This window comes from Pleurodeles waltl, chromosome 3_1, assembly GCF_031143425.1.
Source record: "Pleurodeles waltl isolate 20211129_DDA chromosome 3_1, aPleWal1.hap1.20221129, whole genome shotgun sequence".
NCBI classification, from domain to species: domain Eukaryota; kingdom Metazoa; phylum Chordata; class Amphibia; order Caudata; family Salamandridae; genus Pleurodeles; species Pleurodeles waltl.
This window is the reverse complement of record NC_090440.1, coordinates 1,856,642,311-1,856,664,921: the sequence shown is the minus strand read 5'-3', so window position 1 is coordinate 1,856,664,921 and position 22,611 is coordinate 1,856,642,311.

Here is a 22,611-nt window from a genome sequence, read left to right as displayed (position 1 = left end):
TTGAATCATGTAACACTTGACATAAAAAATGATATAGCTTTAGAAGACCTGTATTCTCAGACTCCCTGTGTTCTAGTGAAATTATCCACATTCCCGAAACTGAATCACACACTATATGCATACCTAACCATTTTCTGTTGGTAACCCTCTCTAGTTCTCTGTCAAGATTTTTTCTAAAACTGTAAAGTAATAAATATTAATCAAAACTATATAGTTTGCACTGTTACAAAATAAATCACCATCTTAAATAAGATCTGTTATTCATTAAAATAGTCTTTTTAGGAAACGTGGATCCTACCATTTGCTAATTTGGCTTAGTATTCAAATGAGCAAAAGAAAATATGAGTTTTCACTCTTTCATCATGTCGATAAAGTGGTTCTTTCAACTAATAATGTTAATTTTTATAAAGTATTCAAAACCTTGAAAAAATGTGTCTCTCTATTCATTTTTTACTTCAAATATTCCTCCAAAGTATAAATAAAAAACCTCCAAGGTTTGCAAAAGATTTGGTAGCACAGTCTTGGCTTTAGCAGCAAAATATCTTGATTGCCTAGCAAGGATGTACTGGACCACACAGAAAACTACACTCATTTGGGATTCCTTAATTTCTCTTCAGCCCCTTGCTTATTAGATCCTCCAAAGAGGTGAAGGCTTCCTCCAAGCAGTTTCAGTGTTCTACAGATACCACATTCCTTTCATTCTTTTGAAAGCTTTTAGAACCTGCAAGTTTGGTTAGTGCAGGCCAGGGATCCTACCTGTAATATATGGAGAGTCTTATCTGTAGCACATTAAAACAATTGTTTGCATGCCACCTATTATTTCTGTGAGATTTTACATTTCGTATTTATGTAGAAACTAATTTTGGGGCCATATTACGTAAAGTCCCATGAGGAACAACTGGTGTGTGTGCATGTTTTCCTGCACTTCCTGGGCATTTTGGTATTATAGAAGAGGCCACAGACGCTTGTTCAGCCCCTTCTGTAATACAGATAGTGGTGGCACACATGTAGCGCTTCTGTGATGCTAAGGGTGCATGTCTTAATTAGCTTGGGTCATGGTTCCCTGCAAATGAGGAAAATGCTTTACCTCTGCACCAGCACATTAGCTTGGACTTATACAAAGAGGCTGTTGGAGGGAGCACTGACTGGGCACTACAGAGTGGTCATGCACAATCAGTGCTCCCCTGGAGAAACCCTCTGAAATGAGGAAAGGGGGCCCATAGAGCCCAGATACTGTAGAAATACTGTAGAAATTCCCCATGGTTAGTGTAAGGGAATTGGATGGTTGTAGGTATAGTTTTGACGTTGGGAAGGCATCCTTGGTAGGAACATTTGTTGGAATCCACACAATTCGCACTACCCTGTATTCCACTGGATCTTTGGTTTTCATAAATGTCTAGAGTTGGTAGGTGCTAACCAATCCAGAGACAGAATACATTGCCTCTTGTCTTGTCCTGAGCATATTTTTGAAATATGCTCTGACAGTAGGCCAAAACTACCTACCTGCATCCTAGGGGACAGAAAAACTCTCTGGTGACTAGCAAATGAGAAGCCAGCCTGATGACAAACAGACCAAGCCACAGACCATTAATATTATATAAACATTTTCTCTAGTGCCATATGTGTTTTTTACACAAGCAGGTGAATTGTGTGTGACAGACTGAGCGCCCATATTTCTCTTGCTGGAAGACCATTGCAACTGGGAGTGCACCTGGGAGCCCAATGAACCAGAATGGTATCTGGGGGGCAATTCCATGATCATAGACATGTTACATGGCCATGTTCGGAGTTACCATTGTGACGCTACATATAGGTATTGACCTATATGTAGTGCACGCGTGGAATGGTGTCCCCGAAATTGCCCTGAATAATGTGGGGGCACCTTGGCTAGTGCCAGGATGCCCTCACACTAAGTAACTTTGCACCTAACCTTCACTAAGTGAGGGTTAGACATATAGGTGACTTATAAGTTACTTAAGTGCAGTGTAAAATGGCTGTGAAATAACGAGGCTGCAGTGGCAGTCCTGTGTAAGAATTGTCTGAGCTCCCTATGGGTGGCAAAAGAAATGCTGCAGCCCATAGGGACCTCCTGGAACCCCAATACCCTGGGTACCTAGGTACCATATACTAGGGAAATATAAGGGTGTTCCAGTGTGCCAATCAGAATTGGTAAAATTAATCACTAGCCTGCAGTGACAATTTTAAAAGCAGAAAGAGCATAAACACTGAGGTTATGGTTAGCAGAGCCTCAGTGATACAGTTAGGCACCACACAGGGAACACATATAGGCCACAAATTTATGAGCACTGGGGTCTTGGCTAGCAGGATCCCAGTGACACATATCAAACACACTGACAACATAGGGTTTCCACAATGAGCACTGGGGCCCTGGCTAGCAGGATCCCAGTGAGACAGTAAAAACACCCTGACATATACTCACAAACAGGCCAAAAGTGGGGGTAACAAAGATAGAAAGAGGCTACCTTCCTACACAACCCCCCCCCCCCCAAACGAAGGACAATAAGGCTAGCCTTGGCCAGTTGAGTCTTTATTGTCTAAGTGGTGATAATTGGAGAGTAGCTCTGTAATGGATTGGTTACTCTCTTTATCATCCACTATATGGTTGCTTCCCTGTGGGGATGTAAACCACCCTGTTTGAAGTTTTTTAGCTAGCCAACAATGTGAAGTCATATTCTCAGAGTTCCTATTAGTATGTTTAAGTTTAGAGCAGTGGGAATTGTCCACTGGACCTACATGAAATGATGACAATGCCAGACAGGGATGTTGTCTCAGAAAAGCCATAGCTGGGCAAACACTTTGTCCATATGGCTGTAAGAGAGAACAGGGTTGCTGTTTCCCTTGAGTTGGAGCAGGGCAGGGATGCTGTCCTATGTGCTCAAAACTATGACAGGGCTGCTGTCCCAAGTGTTGTGAGGCAGTGCAAGGTTGCTGCACTAATGTTTCTCTGGGAGGGTTGGAGGGATGCTCCATGTTAACTAAAATGGTGCACTTTTTCTCACCTATTTTAGTTATCCCACAGAGAGGTACTTCCACCTTAGGGAGTACAGCTGTGCCAGCTGATGGTTCCCTTGTTACAGGTGCCACCCCAGGAGAGGTTTCTCCCACCACAGGAATGGTATCCTGAATGGCAGGGTGGGTAGGGGATACTTTGATGCCCTTTTCACCTGTTGTTGGAGAAAGATCCTGAGTTTTCAGGCTTTTTTCTCTCCTTTGCTTTTTCATTTCAGCTGAAATGAGAGTAAGCAATTCCTCAGGGATACCCAGCATGGCTGCATGGGTATTAAACTCTACCTCAGCCAAACCTGAGGCCTCTAGGTCATTACCCCCAGGGATCCCAGACCTGTGCCATCTTGGATGCAGAGGTGTGAGGGCACAATGGACACTTCTGAGTGGCCATTGCCAGCAGGTGACGTCAGAGACCCCTCCTGATAGGTGCTTACCTTTCTCTGTAGCCAATCCTCCTCTGAGGGCTATTTAGGGTCTCTCCTCAGGGCTATTCCTCAGATAACGAATGCAAGAGCTCACCAGAGTTCCTCTGCACTTACCTCTTCAAATTCTACCAAGGATCGACTGCTGACTGCTCCAGGATGCCTGCAAAACTGCAACAAAGTAGCAAGACGACTACCAGCAACATTGTAGCGCCTCATCCTGCTGGCTTTCTCGACGGTTTCCTGGTGGTGCATGCTCTGAGGGCTGTCTGCCTTCACCCTGCACTGGAAGCCAAGAAGAAATCTCCCATGGGTCGACTGAATCTTCCCCCTGCTAACGCAGGCACCAAACTTCTGCATCATGGTCCTCTGGGTCCCCTCTCATCCTGACGAGCGTGGTCCCTGGAACAGGTGCTGGGTCCAAGTGTCTCCACAGTCCAGTGGCCCTTCTGTCCAATTTTGGTGGAGGTAAGTCCTTGCCTCCCCACGCCAGACAGTAATCCTGTGTACCGCGTGATCTGCAGCTGCTCGGGCTTCTGTGCACTTTTCCAATACTTCCTTTGTGCACAGCCTAGCCTGGGTCACCAGCACTCTGTCCTGCATTGCCCAACTCTCTGAGTTGGACTCCGACGTCGTGGGACCCTCCTTTGTGACCCTGAGTCGACCGCTGTCGTCAGATCTTCTAAGTGCCTGCTCCGGTACTTCTGCGGGTGCTGCCTGATTCTGCGGGGCTCTCTGAGTTGCTGAGCGCCCCCTCTGTCTCCTCCTCCAAGGGGCGACCTCCTGGTTCTTCCTGGGCCCCAGCAGCACCCAAAATCCTCAACTGCAACTCTTGCAGCTAGCAAGGTTTGTTTGCGGTATGTCTGCGTGGAAAGAACTCTGCATCCTCCAGCACGCCATGGGACCTCTTCTGACCAAAGGAGAAGTTCCTGGCACCTTCCATTGTTGCAGAATCTTCGGCTTCTTCCACCCGGAGGCAGCCCTTTTGCACCTTCATCCGGGGTTTAGTGGGCTCCTGCCCCCCTGGACACTTGCGTGACTCTTGGACTTGGTCCCCTTCCTTTAAAGGTCCTCAGGTCCAGGAATCCGTCTTCAGTGTTTTGCTGGCAGTTGTCGGTCTTGCAGAATCCCCTATCTCACTATACTGTCTTTCTGGGGTAGTAGGGTAACTTTACTCCTACTTTTCAGGGTCTTGGGGTTGGATATCTTGGACACCCTTAGTGTTTTCTAACAGTCCCAGTGACCCTCTACAACCTACACTAGGCCTGGGGTCCATTCGTGGTTTGCATTCCACTTTTGGAGTATATGGTTTGTGTTGCCCCTAGGCCTATTTCTACCTATTGCATCCTATTGTGATTCTACATTGTTTGCACTACTTTTCCTACTGTTACTAACCTGATTTTGGTTTGTGTGCATATACCTTGTGTATATTACTTACCTCCTAAGTTAGGGTATCCTCTGAGATACTTTTGGCATATTGTCACTAAAATAAAGTACCTTTATTTTTAGTAACTGAGTATTGTGTTTTCTTGTGATATAGTGCTATATGATATAAGTGGTATAGTAGGAGCTTTGCATGTCTCCTAGTTCAGCCTAAGCTGCTCTGCTTTCGCTACCTCTATCAGCCTAAGCTGCTAGAACACCCCTATTTTATTAATAAGGGATAACTGGACCTGGCACAAGGTGTAAGTACCACAAGGTACCCACTATAAGCCAGGCCAGCCTCCTACAGGCAAGCGATGCGTCAATTCCTTCCTCGCAGGGAAGAGATCTGTCGATTTTCAGTCAAGCAGCCTCAGGTCTGTAAGGTGATGTTGCAGGTTTCCATGCCCCCGGATGATTTGTGGAAAATCTGGACGGACGGCAGTGATGAATCCACACCGAGCTATCAATGCATTGTGTTCACTGGTGCTGTGTTGATTTTTCAGCCGCAGTGCAGGTGTTGCGTACATTTTTCTACCGCTTGGCTCCGGTGCATGTATTTTCACTTTGGGTTCACAAGCTTCTCCTTTCAAGGGCCCAGGGCCTGGATGTCACACCTCTTGTCAGGGCAGGGGCATCATCAAGAGAACCCAAGTGCTGGCAGATGAAGTCTTTGATGGCCCTGAGACTTAATAACAGGTGCAAACTAAGTCCAAACCATTGGAGAAACTTCACAAGCAGGATACGCAGCAAAGTCCAGTCTTTGTCCTCTTTAAGGCAGAAGCAGGACAAACCAGCAAAGCCCACACAGCAAAGGGGCAGTACTCTTCCTCTAGCTCTTCAGCTCTTCTCCTTGGCAGAGGTTCCTCTTGATCCAGAAGTCTCCTAAGAATCTGGGGTTTTGGGTCCACTACTCATTTATGATTTAGAAGTAGGCAAACCTCAAAGGAAAGTCTCTGTTGTTCACAGGATCCTGCCTTGCCCAGGCCTGGTCCCAGACACACACCAGGGGGTTTGTAGTGTGCATTGTGTGAGGGCAGGCCCAGCCCTTCCATGTGCAAGTGTCAGCTGCTACCTCCACACTCTAGCCCAGGAGACTCATCAGGATATGCAGGACACCCCTCAGCTCCCTTTCTGTCATTGTCTAGAGGGATTCACAAAGAGCCCAACTGGCAGTCTGACCCAGACAGGGAATACACAAGCAGGCAAAGTCACAGAATGGTTTCAGCAAGAAAATGCCCACCTTCTAAAAGTGTCATTTTCAAACAGACAATTTAAAAACCAACTCTACCAAAAGATGTATTTTCAAATTGTGAGTTCAGAGACCCCAAACTCCATTTCTTATCTGCTCCCAATGAGAAACTGCACTTACAAAATATTTAAAGATAGTCCCCATGTTAACCTATGGGAGAGATAGGCCTTGCAATATAGAACAATGAATTTGTCAGTATTTCACTATCAGGACATATAAAACACACCACTACATGCCCTACAGTTTAAATACATAAAGCCTAAGTTAGAGGTGACCTATATGTAGTCAAAGGGACTGATTGGGCCGGGCAAGTGGGTACACTTGCCAGGTCGAATTGGCAGTGCAAGACTACACACACAGACACTGCAATGGCAGGTCTGAGTCATGTATGTTTTCAGGGCTACTCATGTGGATGGCAAAACCAGTGCTGCAGGCCCACTAGTAACAATTGATTTACGGGCCCTAGGCACCTCTAGTGCACTTCACTAGGGACTTACTACTAAATCTAATATGCCAATCATGGATAACCAATCACCAATACAATTTAGACAGAGAGCATACACACTTTAGCACTGGTGAGCAGTGATAAAGTGCCTAGAGTCCTAAAGCCAACAAGAACTGGTCAGAGAGAAAAGGAGGATGGAGTGAGGATGACCCTGCAAAAAAGGCCAGGTCCTTAAGAAGCAATATTGGATAATCGTGGCAATCCTAAGGCGCATCTCCATGAATGAAAGACCAGATCTCCAATATTTGCATTTAAATTATTAAAGAAATACAAGCAGTCCCTCCCTGAATCCAATCCTTAAAGTGATGAACAGTAAATTAATCCCCTCTTTAACATATGGATCTGAAATTCTAAGAAGGAATGTTGAAAATATATTGAATGTTGCTGAAGTCTCCACTTACAGAGAGCTGTTTACAATAAAGCATCATACCACACAAGCTCAGATGCATTTGGAGTTTGGCTTAGCCTCAAAATCCTCATCTTGGCAAGGGTTTACATAAAAACCTGTACGAAAATGAAAGTGCCTTAAGGAGCATGATAAATTATTAGATATGGCAGGAAAGCATGCCCCCTAGAGCTAACCATCATTGGTGGATGTACGTAGATACATCTTTAACTGCATCAAACCTTAAGGACTTCTGGGAACTACCAAGCTTGTCTGCAGCTCAGTAACATACCTTTTTCCAGATGGCAATAATATTAGCATCTCCAGGCACGATGATGTTGTACAGGAAACACAGATGTGCTGCTCTACAGAACTCTAAAAGGACTTTGATCTTCTCCGATCCTAAAACGTCATGTTCATGCAATTAAGGCACACCATTTCCTCATATGTGGAAGGTGTTACAGAACCTGTTACAGAAACTTTAGCCACCTTGAAATAAAACATAGAGGGGGTTATTACAACTTTGGAGGAGGTGTTAATCTGTCCCAAAAGTGACGGTAAAGTGACGGATATACCACCAGCCGTATTACGAGTCCATTATATCCTATGGAACTCGTAATACTGCTGGTGGTATATCCGTCACTTTACCGTCACTTTTGGGACGGATTAACACCTCCTCCAAAGTTGTAATAACCCCCAGAGTGTGCTGGTGACTAAGAAGCTCTTGTACATACATATAATTATTTTCATTAAAACAACTAATACTCATTTGTCTCTGCAGCTACATGAGAGGCTGATGTCTGGTCTCAGAGTGACCAGGACTCGTGTGATACTTTAATGTCACACAGTTCATAGACATCTCATCCGGAAATAGGGTGCTTTAGTTCAAATATCTCACAAGGTTTAATATGATAGGCAGATACACCGAGATGTTTCCCAAAATGGACTTAGGTGTCACTCAGCAGAGGGTTTTTCCTTCCAAATAATATAGTCAGTGGAATAACGAAACCGGAAGGGCACCTTCTATAAAATACTTAGAGGGGCCCCCCACACTGTAGGCACAGTCCAGGACCAGTGCTTAATTTGAGCCTGTGGTTTCCGGTGTGTGGCACCGGCACTTATTTTTGAAGGCAGCACTTTTCTGCCACAAGCATTTACTGCGAGAAAAAGACTCATGGAAGAGACGGAGGAAGAGAAAAGTGAATAAAGCACTTGTCAGGACCACTCAGCCAAGAGCCTGTCTCCCATGCACAGTGTGGGGCTTTTACTATGCCACTAAATGTAGAGCTGTCAAGTCTTTCAATCTTTCTGGATAGGAATGATGGGAGCCTGTCAGTGACTCTGGTTTGGTATGTATACCTATCCTCCAAATCAACTATCCTTAATGCCTTAGAAGAACATGGATGTAAAGAGACATATTAAATGTGGTTTAAACTCAACATAGCTCGGCCCTCAAGGGCGGCTAGCACCCTTCTCTTAATAATTGGCTCAGGTACATGATCTTGAAAACACTCATCTACTAAGCCCAGGTGTATTTGTAAACGCAGTGGTAAATGGGAGCTCTGGTAAAGGAGGCCAGACTTGCAGTACCGACCATCAGGCATTTCCCCCGGACACTGGAAGGTTGGGGTGCTTTTGTTAGTGGGGGGAGAACTTGTAGAAGTGCAGCAGTTTTAAAAACACTGCAGCGATCCTTGTATATCCAACAATATTCGGGCAACAATACACATCATAAGATAACTCTGCTGATTAATGTTTCTGCTGGAGAAAGATTGGGTGTTAGTCTTGTGGCAGTTTTGACTCATCTAAGGTAGCAAAGATGGTTAATGTACCTGCTGTTAAGAATGTGTACAATGCAGATCACAGAACAGTATTCTATCTGCATAGCTCAGCAGTATACTGCTTTTGTCAAAGATTTCCTTTTGTTACAGTGCAGTTCATAAATTTGAATCATAATCTAGCACAGTGAGCTATGACGTGCCATCAAGGAGCTCCATGCAAACTATGTATGAAAGGTTTGAAAGTAATTTTTTCCTAGTCTTTTATACTAAAACGTGTTTGTTTAGGTAGAAATTCATTTCAGTAAAATCAAACTTAACCACTGTGCTACTTCTGAATCCTGGATCTATGCTTCCCCAGACCAAGTACTCTTACAAAATGCCTACAAATATGAATCACATGTGACTCCTACACCTTTTAGTCCCATTTATCAACATTTTCTACATACTGATTTACACATGTATGATTCTTTGTATCTGTATGTGCACGTGATGTAACATGCCCCTAAACCCTGCACTGGTTAGAGAGGAGTGATAAAACAAATGAAATACGTGTGACAGAGAGAGACTATGAAGAGATAAGTGGCATTGTTAGAGGGTGATGGTGAGGGAATCATTGAAGAACCCCGATAAAGATTGTTGTACTCTGGTGCACTGTAAGGTCATCATTTACTATCATTTAAACCCTGACACAATTGAATATATAATGAAAAGTGTCTTGTACAATGTAACATTTTTGCCATTTGTTCCCAAATTATCTTGGGGCAGAGGAAGAACGCCCCAAGCCCCATTGTAGTGGTCAGGCTCATTCGCTATGCAGCCTATTTGGTCTCATGTTACATTGGTTACTATACTGCATACAGATTAATTGGTCGGCTGAGAGAATGAAATGTTCAGGTGCTTTGATCTCTAATGTTTTCAATTTTGTCACAATCATGCAGAGGATGAAACTTGCCCTAACAAAAGAGCTTGTGAAACCTTTGGGAAATCAGCGTTATATCTATGGCATATGAGTTGTAGGAGTAAACAAAGGGACAAGACGTCCAGACACCTAAGCACAAGTGCTTTAATTTTACCTTAAAGAAAGGCCCAACATTCTGATAAATGTTGGAGATTCAACTTTTTTTCAAGACAGGGAATAGATGATGGGATTTTTCATACAGAAAAAAAAGAGATAGGGACAGCTACTGCTCTGGGATTTCTCACCATCACCTCCTTTTTGTACAAGTGCAATGAATGTACTGTGTTAGATAATTCTCATTGGTCATTTCAGATGCTTGAATTCCCATTAATCCAAGTTTGACATTATTAATGTCAAGCCTTGAACCACTTCAGTGAACATTCATATGATAATTTTGCCTTATCAGTTCCATGTTTCTTACTTGAGTCCCTACAGGACTAGGAATCCCTACAGGACTGCTCAGGGAGCAGCAATGTCTGTCTTTTAATTTTGGATCTAGAACTTGTGAGGTGTTTGTGCTTCATTGTCTGAGACTAGCCTTGAGAAAATGTGCTTGAAGCAGTTAGAGAACAATGCTAAGCCATTGAGTACGCTAAAAAACTCAGAATTATTATTGTTCACAACCTTCGAGCATTCCTATTGAAAAATATACTTTACTTTCAAATCTTCACTATTCATGTTCTTCAGTGAGTGCTCCAGCAAAGAAGATTTAAAGGCATTGAGCTGGCTTTGACACCCCTGTGAATTAAGAGAACATCATCCAAAAGTCACAATCTAGAGATCAGGCCTGGAAAACCTGCCTACTGCCCCAAAATTATCTTTTCTGGGCTTTGGGAAGCACCTTATCTGTTCAAGGCTTTTTGATGTCATCTGGCCTTCTTCATTAAGTGTACTCGTTGAGCCAAACAGAAGTTGCACATTCTCATTTATATATTGCCTGCAATTGGTTCGTGTTCAATAATTCCTTCTTGAGCTAATGACACATTTTTGCTGCAAACAACACCACACCTGCAGTCAACTAGGATCCCTCACATCTGACTAATCAGCCCATAAGTAAATTTGGAAACATTTAGGAAAATGTTAGTGTTCCAATAGATGTTACACAAGCCAATAATAAATAAAAATCATAGGAACCCTCACACTGACTATGTAAAACTAGTAACTGTTTTTCATTCTAATTGATAATATATTCTATTATTTTATTAGTTTCTGCATATTTCTATACAATCCAAGATACCGAATATTTTTTTTTAAAACGGACTTGTATTGAATTGATTCTATTATCTTTTTACAACAAATATCTAACAGCATTTTGTGTGTTTAATTTTGCTCTAGAAATGAAAAAACACTAAATGACTATATAGTCATTGCTCTTTCTCATAAAAAAAGAAAAATACTTCACTACACACACTATTTCCTATTACTAAGTGCAAATTACCAAATATATAAAGAATGGCAGAATTGAATTGCTGTTAGGACGCCTTCTGCAGTGCCTTACAACTAATGGGTACCACAGATCTGGTCATTCCCTAAATGTACCCTGGGGCCCTGTCAGTCTGAACACTAGCAATCATTTAACCTCAAAAAGAAAATACCCCCAGATGGGAGCATCATACCATTAGACTAGCATTACACCAGTAGAGGAGCAGTGTTGGGGCAGGCGGGTCATTATTGAGCACCTCTACCACCTGTAGGAGGCTGGTCTGGCTTGTAGTGGGTACCTAAGGTATTTACACCTTATACCAGTTCCAGTTTCCCTTATTAGTGAAATATAGGCAGTGTCTAGCAACTTAGGCTGTCTATGGGTAGCTGTAGCAGAGCAGCCAAGGCTGAACTAGGAGACATGAAAAGCTCTTTGCAATACCACTATAGTCACACTGTACTTATTCACAATAAAAGACAATACTCAGTGTTACCAAAAATAAAGGTACTTTATTTTAGTGACACAAGGCCAAAAATATCTTAGAGCAATACTCCTTCTGGAGGTAAGTAGTATACACAATATATACACAAGTAACCAAAATCAGGTAAGTAAACAGTCATAGAATAGTGCAAACAGTGAAAAACACAATAGATTGCAATGGGCCTAGGGGCAACACAAACCATATACTAAAATAAGTGGAATGTGAAAGTCAGATTCCCCCTAGGCAAGTGTAGTGTGTAGAGGGGTGCTGGGAATGTAAAAAAACACCAAGGTAGGTAAAGTACCCCACCCCAGAACGCAGGAAAACAGGAGTAAAGTACAGCAAGTTTCCTCAGAATACACTACAAGTCGTGGTGAAGGATTATTCCAACAAGCCTTGGTTCACGCAATAATGCGTTTTGTATCAAAGAGGAGCTGTCTGGACCCAGGAGGGACCTGGAGGTCTCAACTCAGAATGAAGAGACAGAGGGACCTCTCAGTACTTCAGAGAGCCCTCAGAAGACCAGGCAGCACCCACGGGAGTCCCAAGACATAGGGACAAAAGGAGTTGCAAAGTGCGGTTGTCGCAGCACTACACAGAAGGATCCCACGCCGCCGGAGAACAACTCGCCGACAGGAGAGAAGTCCCAGAGTACCGGTCGTCGTGCAGAGAGGTGCCTGCTGAAGAAGGGAAGTGACTTTGTCACTCCATGGGAGATTCCTTTGGTTCTTCTGGTGCAGGGTGAAGACAGGCAGTCCTCAGAGCGTGCACAACCTGGAAACAGTTGCAGTTGCTGGCTGGAGCTGAAGTTGCAGGTCACAGTAGCCTTCCTTGATACTTTGTTGCAGTTTAAGCGGTTCCTGGAGCAGTCTGCAGTTGATCCGACGGTCAGAAGCTGAAGCAGAGGATGCAGAGGAGTCCTGGTGGAGTCTTGCAAACTGAATCTGAGGAAACACCCAGAGGAGCGACCCTAAGTAGCCCTGAGAGGGGGATGGCTACCTACCCAGGTATACACCTATCCGGATGGGTCGCTGACGTCACCTGCAGGCACTGGCCACTCAAATGCTCCCAGGGGGTCCCCACACCTTGGAATCCAAGATGACTAATGCCAGGGACACTTACCTCCACCAAATTTGGACAGAAGGACCACTGGACTGTTGGGGTCACTTGGATCCAGCTCCTGCGTTCCAGGGACCAAGCTCGTCAAGATGAGAGGGGTCCCAGAGGACCATGATGCAGAAGTTTGGTGCCTGCGTTAGCAGGGGAAAGATTCTGTCAACCCACTGGAGATTTCTTCTTGGCTTCCAGTGCAGGGTGAAGGCAGACAGCCCTCAGACCATGCACCACCAGGAAACAGTCGAGAAAGCCAGCAGGATTAGGCACTACCATGTTGCTGGTAGTCGTCTTGCTACTTTGTTGCGGTTTTGCAGGCGTCCTGGAGCACTCAGCAGTCGATCCTTGGCAGAAGTTGAAGAGAGAAGTGCAGAGGAACTCTGGTGAGCTCTTGCATTCGTAATCTGACGAGAAACCCACAGGAGAGACCCTAAATAGCCCTCAGAGGAGGATTGGCTACCTAACCAGGTAAAAGCCTATCAGGAGGGGTCTCTGACGTCACCTGCTGGCACTGGTCACTCAGAGGTCTCCATTGTGCCCTCACACCTCTGCATTCAAGATGGCAGATGTCTGGGACACACTGGAGGAGCTCTGGCACCACCCCTGTGGTGGTGATCGACAGGGAAGTGGTCACTCCCCTTTCCTTTGTCCAGTTTTATGCAGGGGAGAGACTGGGGGTCCCTGAACTGGTGTATACTGGATTATGCAAGGAGGGCACTGTGTGTGCCCTTCAAAGCATTTCCGGAGGCTCTGGGAGGATACCCTTCTCATGGCTGTAACACCTATTTCCAATGGGAGAAGGTGTAACACCCCTCTCCTAAAGGAAATGTATTGTTCTGCCTTCCTGGGATTGAGCTGCTCAATCCCCAGGAGGGCAGAAACCTGCCTGTGAGGTGGCAGCAGCTGGGGCTGCAGTGGAAACCTCAAAGAGCTGGTTCGGCAGTACTGCGGGTCCCAAGGGTGCATGAAATTGACCCCCATACCACATTTGAAATGTTTCAATATTGATTATAATGTTTAAAGTCTATAATTATGCTTTTATTTATTGTTTTGACAACTCCACAAAGCCAGTAGGCCTGCCATGTATTAAATGTACCCCTTATGTTGTATTAACATCACTATTATTTGTAGGGTTGAAGGTTAGTTAGTATACAGACTTGTAGAGGTGCATGCATAGTAGGATGGTGCAAGGCGCGTTTAGATAGTTACCTGACCTGTGGAAATTGTTATTATGATGCAGCCCTATTGATTGTGAGGTCATTTAGGAGGTGTCATCATTAGGATTTTCAGTTGCAAGTCTGATTATGATAATATGTAGGCCTGGGAGTCAATTTAATTATGTTGCAATACTTGCAGAGCTTAATTTGTGCTTGTTGTTTCCGGTGCTGAGCACTGGCACTTATTTTTGAGGGCCGGGGCATAGTCTTCTGCCTCAAGAATTTGCTGCGAACAAAAGACACACATGGGAAAGACGGAGGAAGAGAAAAACTAAAAAGCGTCACAATGGGAGAAAGCAGAACACTGCAAAAGTGAGCTGAAGTGCTGGGAGTGGCTTTAAATGGATTAAAGAGGACCGAGATGGCTTCAGGATTACGCTGCCTTAATATTCCGTGTTCACACATTTAACTGCAGCAGCCGCGTGTTTCAGAGGAGAGCTCTGAGCACTGGCACTTTTCTATTTACAAATTAAGCACTGCATAATTGGAGTAATTTATGGCAGTGTTTCTAATAAAATGTATGATAAATTACAAGGAGTGTGCCCTTTGCATGACTCTAGGGAGATAGTTTAACATTAGATGTACCCTTTGGGTAATTTATAAATATGCATGGCATTTCAGGTAGAATATTTACCCGAGCAGACCATTCTAGTAATTTTTAGAAGGGAAACAACACATTACGCTGCAGAAAATTACGCAAATTTCACTCACCCCTATTAATTTGTGTGTAGGATTTAATAGTGTGTTTAATTAAGAACTTTATATTTATTGTAAGATAAAACATTTACTGGACAATAAATTGCTGAGCGTTGCTTGTTCCATTGCCGAGTTCTGAGTCTGTAGCCCACAGCCTCTTCCCTGAGTAAGCCGTGGGCCACTCTGCCTCGTCACCCTGGAGTTAAGAGCCGAAAATGGGTACTTGGTTTTCATGTTATGCAATGTCCAAGGTTAGTTCTTAGGTGTGTGACTCAGCATGGTATGGTGATATTCAAGAACACCAGGAGCCAACTTTTGTTACTTTTAACAATCTATACAAAGGACATTTCTCAAGGGTACCTTTTTTATGTGAATGTACATTTAGCTCATCTATCCACGTGGTTCCTTTTTGCAATTGTATGTGCATCATGGATCACAACATCAAACCTTTCATTATCTTCTCTCTGAATTACTAGCAGAAGCCCATCTCAGGCATGGTATGCTCTACCTGTTAATTGGACTCTTTAATGTAAAATTCAGTCTCACACTGATGACCTTAGAAGCATTTACTATGTGAGCTGTCTTCAGTTTTTAATATATCTTAAGTCTTAAGAAATTGTACTGACTGTAACATTTGTTATATGAAGGAGAATCAGCACCCTGATACTGTGAATTAAGAAGGCACTGAACTATTTGATGCTGCTGTCCAAGAAATAAAAATAGTTACAAAGAAAGTCATCTGAATATTTGGACTTACTGTATTTGGCTACATATGATTGTTACTTATTTGCATGTGGAGCAAAGTGGCAGTAAGATGCCAGATTGCAAGACTGTGACCCACATCAATAGTGAGAGGAGTTTAATTTGGGGAAAAATAATTAGTGGTTGAGACGTGGACTGCGTTGCCCAGCAAGCAATGTAGAGTTGTGAAGTCCACTGTGCGAGAAACTTTAAGGACAGAAAACCATCTCTCAGGGGTAAAGTTGATAGCTGCAGAATCCTAGACATCAATAGTTGTTTTGTAATACTGCTGCTAAATGTTACACTTAAGTTCACTACAAATCAGTAAGCATTACTGGGAAACAATGATTGTTTATAATGTCCAATTTAGCTAAATAATGATACTAGACAGAGTTGGATTAGTCGATTAGCAGTTTCTGCCAGTTTATAAGGTCTAATGTAGGGGTATGCATCTACGTATACAATTGAAGAGAAACATCTTCATGTGTAGCTGGGCCACTGATGTCAGTGTTACCACGCAATCCAAAGTTAGAACCAGCTAAAAGCAATTACAGGAGAGAACAAATCTGGGCCAATGTTCAAGTTTGGAGGATTTCAGTTGTTTGTCTGAAGGAACTTGGCTCAAGGAACTCCTCACAGTTTGACCTCCTTGATTATATTCGAAGCAGTTGGCATGGATAAAGTATTAATGCACTATTAATTTTGCTCACTACTTTCATATCCATTATTTAATCTACAATGAAACACTAAAATCTGTAATCACATTTGGGTTATCTATTTTGGTATTGCCATTTCTTAACCATTTTCATATTTCAACCGAGGCCTTTTCATAGTGTTTGTCTTCCACTAAATTGAAATTACATTATAACTTTACATCTATTGACAACCTTTCTGTAAGCTATCTGCACACACGCTGTCGCTAGGAAATTGAGGGATGTTTTATCTCAGTGCATGGTCTGGACATTGTTTAGTGAGCCAAGCTAAACAAATTAGAGGAGGTCCCTGACAGAAGCAGAGCCACCACTGATCAGCATGATTAACTAGGATAGTGCTGGCAGTTAGTGTTCCAATTTCTCAAATTAGATTGTGCTGAACTGGTTGGTAAAGGATGATGTTAGAAAGCAGGGGACAAATTAATAGCTCCAGAGCTAATCATTGTCAGATAAAGAGACAGGCTCCCATTTGGAATAAGACATCATGGAGTTATTGTAAGATTAGTGGCAAAAGCAAGACAATAAGATCATATAACTGTGACACCTAAAAAACTCTATTCACTGACACTAAAACCTCACATCCATTTCAAAATCTCCTTCATAACACACAAAGCAATACACTCAGAGATTCCATGAACCTACATGCCACAGGGAGACCTAACTCATAAAAAAAAGAAAAATGAGGCAGACTCCTAACCAGTAAAGTCAAACAGGTCTTTCGTTTGCATACTCATACACTACGGAAGCAGATCCCTAATTCCATATGAAGAATTCCAAATTTCCGAAAATACACCTTTGCATACTTTCATATTATGTACCAATTTCCAATGATTGCCACTGATAATCATAAAAATGGTGTTTGGAAGCTGTTCTTTTCAATCCCTTTGTATAAAAAAATAGCATGAATAAATAAATACAAAAAATAACTGTTTTAACCTGGGGTAATCAAGTAACATGTGTGTCACACTCCAGCTTACAACAGCCACATGCCTTTTTTGCTTTGCTTGTTTAATTCACTGAGGACTTCCTCTGTCTCCATATACCAATTCAGGCACACTAGCAACTTCCAAAAAGCTATAAAGAACCTCAACAGCTGGATCACTTCATGCACAGATGTCCTTACTGCCCTTAAGCACAACCCAGTGGTAGCATTCCGACCATAGGCCAGCTGGCACACAGAGTAAGAGGAAATCAGGTTGATGAAATGGCACTGCAAATAACTGGAGCGCAAATGAAGAACAAGTCAAGACAGCAGAGATAAAGACATCCTTAAATCTGCTCTGAGATGCTACCACCAGCAGGTACAGAACACCAAGTGCACAACTCTTTCAGATCGCATTGATGCAGGCACAAACAACACCAAGAAAATAGTTACAAACAAACAAAATTTAACTGGGCCTCTTTCCACCTCAGTAACATTAATGAGAGAGCTTGTGCCAAGACGTTAGCCACAAGCTCTCTGATTCTTTTCTGTAACAAAATCACCTCCGTACACGGCAAATCTGATCAACAACCGGACCCTGTCACCATCACCGCTCAACCTCCCATCGCGGCTGAAAGTTGAATCTTGAGCTTGTGATCCACTGTTATCAACATCAAAACCATTGCTGCCATGAAGACAATCCACTCAGGGGTCAACATTTGATCCTGGTCCTTTCACACTGTCACAAAATACACTCCTGCCAATCAACAAAGTACTAACACCAATCGTCATCCACATTCCTGGACACTTAGAAATACACCATCATCACATCACTGCTCAATAAACCATGTGCTCACACAGCCATACTCTCCAACTAGAGATGCATCTCCCTCTTACCATACCTTTCCAAAGTTTTATAGAAACTAATAAACTGATGCCTTGCCAAACAACTCAGCGATCACTTGCTTCTCAACGTCAGATTCAGGCCCAACAACAGTACAGAAACATCAAATCACTGCCACAGACAACATCTGCATGATCTCTGACAGAGCAGACACAACAGCTCTCATTCTCTTGAACACCTCTGCAGTATTTGACATGATCGCACACCCCATCCTCACCAGATGCCTGCTTGAGATTGTCATCCAGGGACCTGTTCTCTGCTCCTTCTTACTGGATTGAACACAAGCTGCCAGCTAGGCACTTTACTCCTTGGAAGCGCAGAAGCACAACTTTGAAATGCTCAAGGTTTATCTCTCAGTCCTTCCCTTTCCATTGCAAATATGATCCCTCTGGCTATCATCATCTGTGCACAAACATCAGCATTCTCTCCTATGCCAGCTATATGTAACTCATACCTTTCCTCTGAGACAAGACTTCCAACACAGGAAACAAGTTCACCACCAGCATGACCAAAGTCACTAAGCGTATGAAAGCTACCTGCCTCAAACTCAACCATGTCTTAGGCAAGACCACCACACCATGGGACTCCAAATGATGGTCAGACACACTCAAACTCACACTCACACCCAGTGTTATGTTATGTTATGATATGAAAATGTATAGAGCGCATAGCTAGCCTCCCAGCGATATACTGAAAAACCTTTGAATATACGGCTTTGGGACACAAACTAAAATATCCAAGTTTTAATAGCCGCCGGAACGATATTGATCTTACTCCCCATTTGGCCTTTTTATTGGGGGAATGACAGCTAGGGCCGTGGAGGATGATCTAAGATGTCTGATAGGTTTGTAAAAAGAAGCCGGGGTTCGCAATATTGGTGGGCCTTTGTCTTATAGCGCTCTATGAATGTAACATAAAGATTTAAATTTTATCCATTGCTCCAAAGAAAGCCAGTGCAACGTTAATAAAGCTGATCTGGCCGATTCATGCCTGGGTAGACTGGAGGGACGGTGGGCAGCAGTGTTCTGCACCACCTGCAATTTCATCATAACATATTTTGGTGCACCAAGAAACAGGGCGTTCCCATAATCCAGCCAAGAGATTATTAAGGCCTGTATGAGGAGCCTTTTTGCAATGAACGGAAGTAGTTTGAAAATCTTTCTAAGAAGTCTGAGTACAAAACAGGAGGAGGATATCTTTTTCACTTGATGATCCCAAGCAATCTAACAAACAGTAAAAAATTATCTGTCACTCATGACTTAGGGGGTCATTCAAAAGACCGCTGCAGCCATTCCAACCTTCCCGCTGGGCCGGCGGGCGCTAACAATGTTAGCGCCCGCCGGCCCAGCGGGAAGGGGGCCTGCAACACTGAAGCCGGCTCCGAATGGAGCCGGCGGTGTTGCAGGTGTGCGACGGGTGCAGTTGCACCCGTCGCGCTTTTCACTGTCTGCTAGGCAGACAGTGAAAAGCAGGCTTGGGCCCTGTTAGGGGACCCCTGCACTGCCCATGCCAGTGGCATGGGCAGTGCAGGGGCCCCCAGGGGCCCCTAGACACCCGTTACCGCCAGCCTCTTCCTGGCGGTGACAACCGCCAGAAACAGGCTGGCGGTAAGGGGGTCAGAATCCCCATGGCGGCGCTGCTTGCAGTGCCGCCATGGCGGATTCGCCCAGCTGGGGGAAAACCGGCGGGAAACCGCTTGCCCCGGTTTTCTGACCGCGGCTTTACCGCCGCGGTCAGAATGGGCAAGGAAGCACCGCCAGCCTGTTGGCGGTGCTTCCGTCATTCGCGGCCCTGGCGGTCTTTGACCGCTAGGGTCGGAATGACCCCCTTAGTCACCACCAAGCTGAACTATGGGAACCCAGTGCACATAGGGATCACTAAGAAACTCACTAAAAGACCACAAACATTCAGAACTCAGCAGCCAAACTCATCCTAAACCTCCCACATAGACATTGCATCACACCACACCTCAGGGAACTAAACTGGCTCCTGATACACAAATCTCAGTTGAAACTCTTCACACACATTCAAGGCACTGCACAACTCAGGACCCACCTACCTGAACAGCAACATCACTTCCACCAAACACCAAGATACCTCCGCTCCACAGGATTCATACTTATACATACCCCATGCATATGCAGAACCAGATCAGGAAGATGCACATCCTCTTCCTTCATTCTGAAAGTGTGGAATGGCCTCCCACTCCACATTGCAGCATCCTCCTTTCTTCTTGAATTCCACAAGAAGATACAATGAGCTGGCTTTTCAATTAAGCCAACTACCACAGAAAGGACTGGGCAAACAGACCTATGCACATAACATCACATTTTTCTTATTCCACAGCTACCCTCCAGTAACTGCAGGTCAATATAGCATAAATATGTGAGGTCTTGTAGGAAGCTGGCTTGACTTATAGTGGGTTCCAATTGGTACTTACACTTTGTGCCAGGTCCAGTTATCCCTTATAAGTAGATTAGTAGTGTTCTAGCAGCTTAGGCTGAAAGAGGTAGCTATATAAGAGCAGCTTAGGCTGAACTAGGAGACATGCAAAGCTCATACTATACCACTTATATCATACAGCACTATATCATAAGAAACACAATACTCAGAGTTACTAAAAATAAAAGGTACTTTATTTTAGTGACAATATGCCAAAAGAATCTCAGAGAGAGGGTATACTCCTTTAGGAGGTAAGAAAAATACACAAAATATACACACAAACCAAAATCGAATAAGTAAAACACTAGAAAAGTAGAGCAAGCACTGTAGAACACAATATAATGCAATGGGGCAACACAAACCATATACTCCAAAAGTGGAATGTGAACCACAAATGGACCCAAGGCCTAGTGTAGTGTGTAGAGGGTCCCTGGGACTGTAAGAAAACACTAAGGGTGTCCAAGACCCTGAAAAGTAGGAGTAAAGTTACCCTACTACCCCAGAAAGACAGTAAAGTCGAGATTGGAGATTCTGCAAAGACAACAACCGACTGCAAAACACTGAAGATGGATTCCTGGACCTGAGGACCTGTAAAGGAAGGGGACGAAATCCAAGAGTCACACAGGTGTCCAGGGGGAGCAGGAGCCCACTAAACCCCGGATGAAGGTGCAAAAGGGCTGCCTCTGGGTGGAAGAAACCAAAGATTCTGCAACAATGGAAGGAGCCAGGAACTTCTCCTTTGGTCAGAAGATGTCCCACAGCATGCTGGGGGATACAGAGTTGGGTCCACCCAGAAATACTGCAAACAAGCCTTGCTAGCTGCAAGAGTCACCATTAAAGATTATGGGTGCTGCCAGGGCCCAGGAAAGACCAGGAGGTCGCCCCTTGGAGGAGGAGACAGAGAGGGCACTCAGCAACACAGAGAGCCAACGCGGAAGCAGGCTGCACCCACATAAGCACTTGAACAGGCATTCAAGAAATCTGAGCACAGCGGTTGTCTGAACACAACAAAAGAGGGTCCCACGAAGCCGGAGGTCAACTCAGCGAGTTGGGCAATGCAGAACAGAGTGCTGGGGACCTGGGCTGTGCTGTGCATGAAGGAAGTCTTGCAAAAGTGCAGAGAAGCCCTAGCAGCTGCAGACCACGAAGTACACAGAATTACTGTCTGGCGTGGGGGGGCAAGGACTAACCTCCACCAAATTTGGACAGAAGGACCACTGTACTGTTGGGGTCACTTGGATCCAGCTCCTGTGTTCCAGGGTCCACGCTCGTCAAGATGAGAGGGATCCCAGAGGACCGGTGATACAGAAGTTTGGTCCCTGCGTTTGCAGGGGGAAGATTCCTTCAACCCACGGGAGATTTCTTCTTGGCTTCCAGTGCAGGGTGAAGGCAGACAGCCCTCAGAGCATGCACCACCAGGAAACAGTCGAGAAAGCCAGCAGGATTAGGTGCTACAATGTTGCTGGTTGTCATCTTGCTACTTTGTTTCGGTTTTGCAGGCTTCCTGGAGCAGTCAGCGGTCGATCCTTGGCAGAAGTTGAAGAGAGAAGTGCAGAGGAACTCTGGTGAGCTCTTGCATGCGTTATCTGATGAGAAACCCACAGGAGAGACCCTAAATAGCCCTCAGAGGAGGAGTGGTTACCTAACCAGGTAAGAGCATATCAGGAGGGGTCTCTGTTGTCACCTACTTGCACTGGCCACTCAGAGGTCTCCATTGTGCCCTCACACCTCTGCATTCAAGACGGCAGATGTCTGGGACACACTGGAGGAGCTCTGGGCACCACCCCTGGGATGGTGATGGACAAGGGAGTGGTCACTCCCCTTTCCTTTGTCCAGGTTTGCGCCAGAGTAGGGGCTGGGAGCTCCCTGAACTGGTGTAGACTGGCTTATGCAAGTAGGGCCACCATCTCTGCCCTTCAAAGCATTTCCAGGGGCTGGGGGAGGCTACTCCTCCCCAGTCCTTAACACCTATTTCCAAAGGGAGAGGGTGTAACACCCTCTCTCAGAGGAAATCCTTTGTTCTGCCTTCCTGGGACTGGGCTGCCCAGACCCCAGGAGGGCAGAAACCTGTCTGAGGGTTGGCAGCAGCAGTAGCTGCAGCAAAAACCCCAGATAGCTAGTTTGGCAGTACCCGGGATCCATGCTGGGATTGGCACCCCGATACCAGATTTGGCCTGGGGGGACAATTCCATGATCTTAGAGATGTT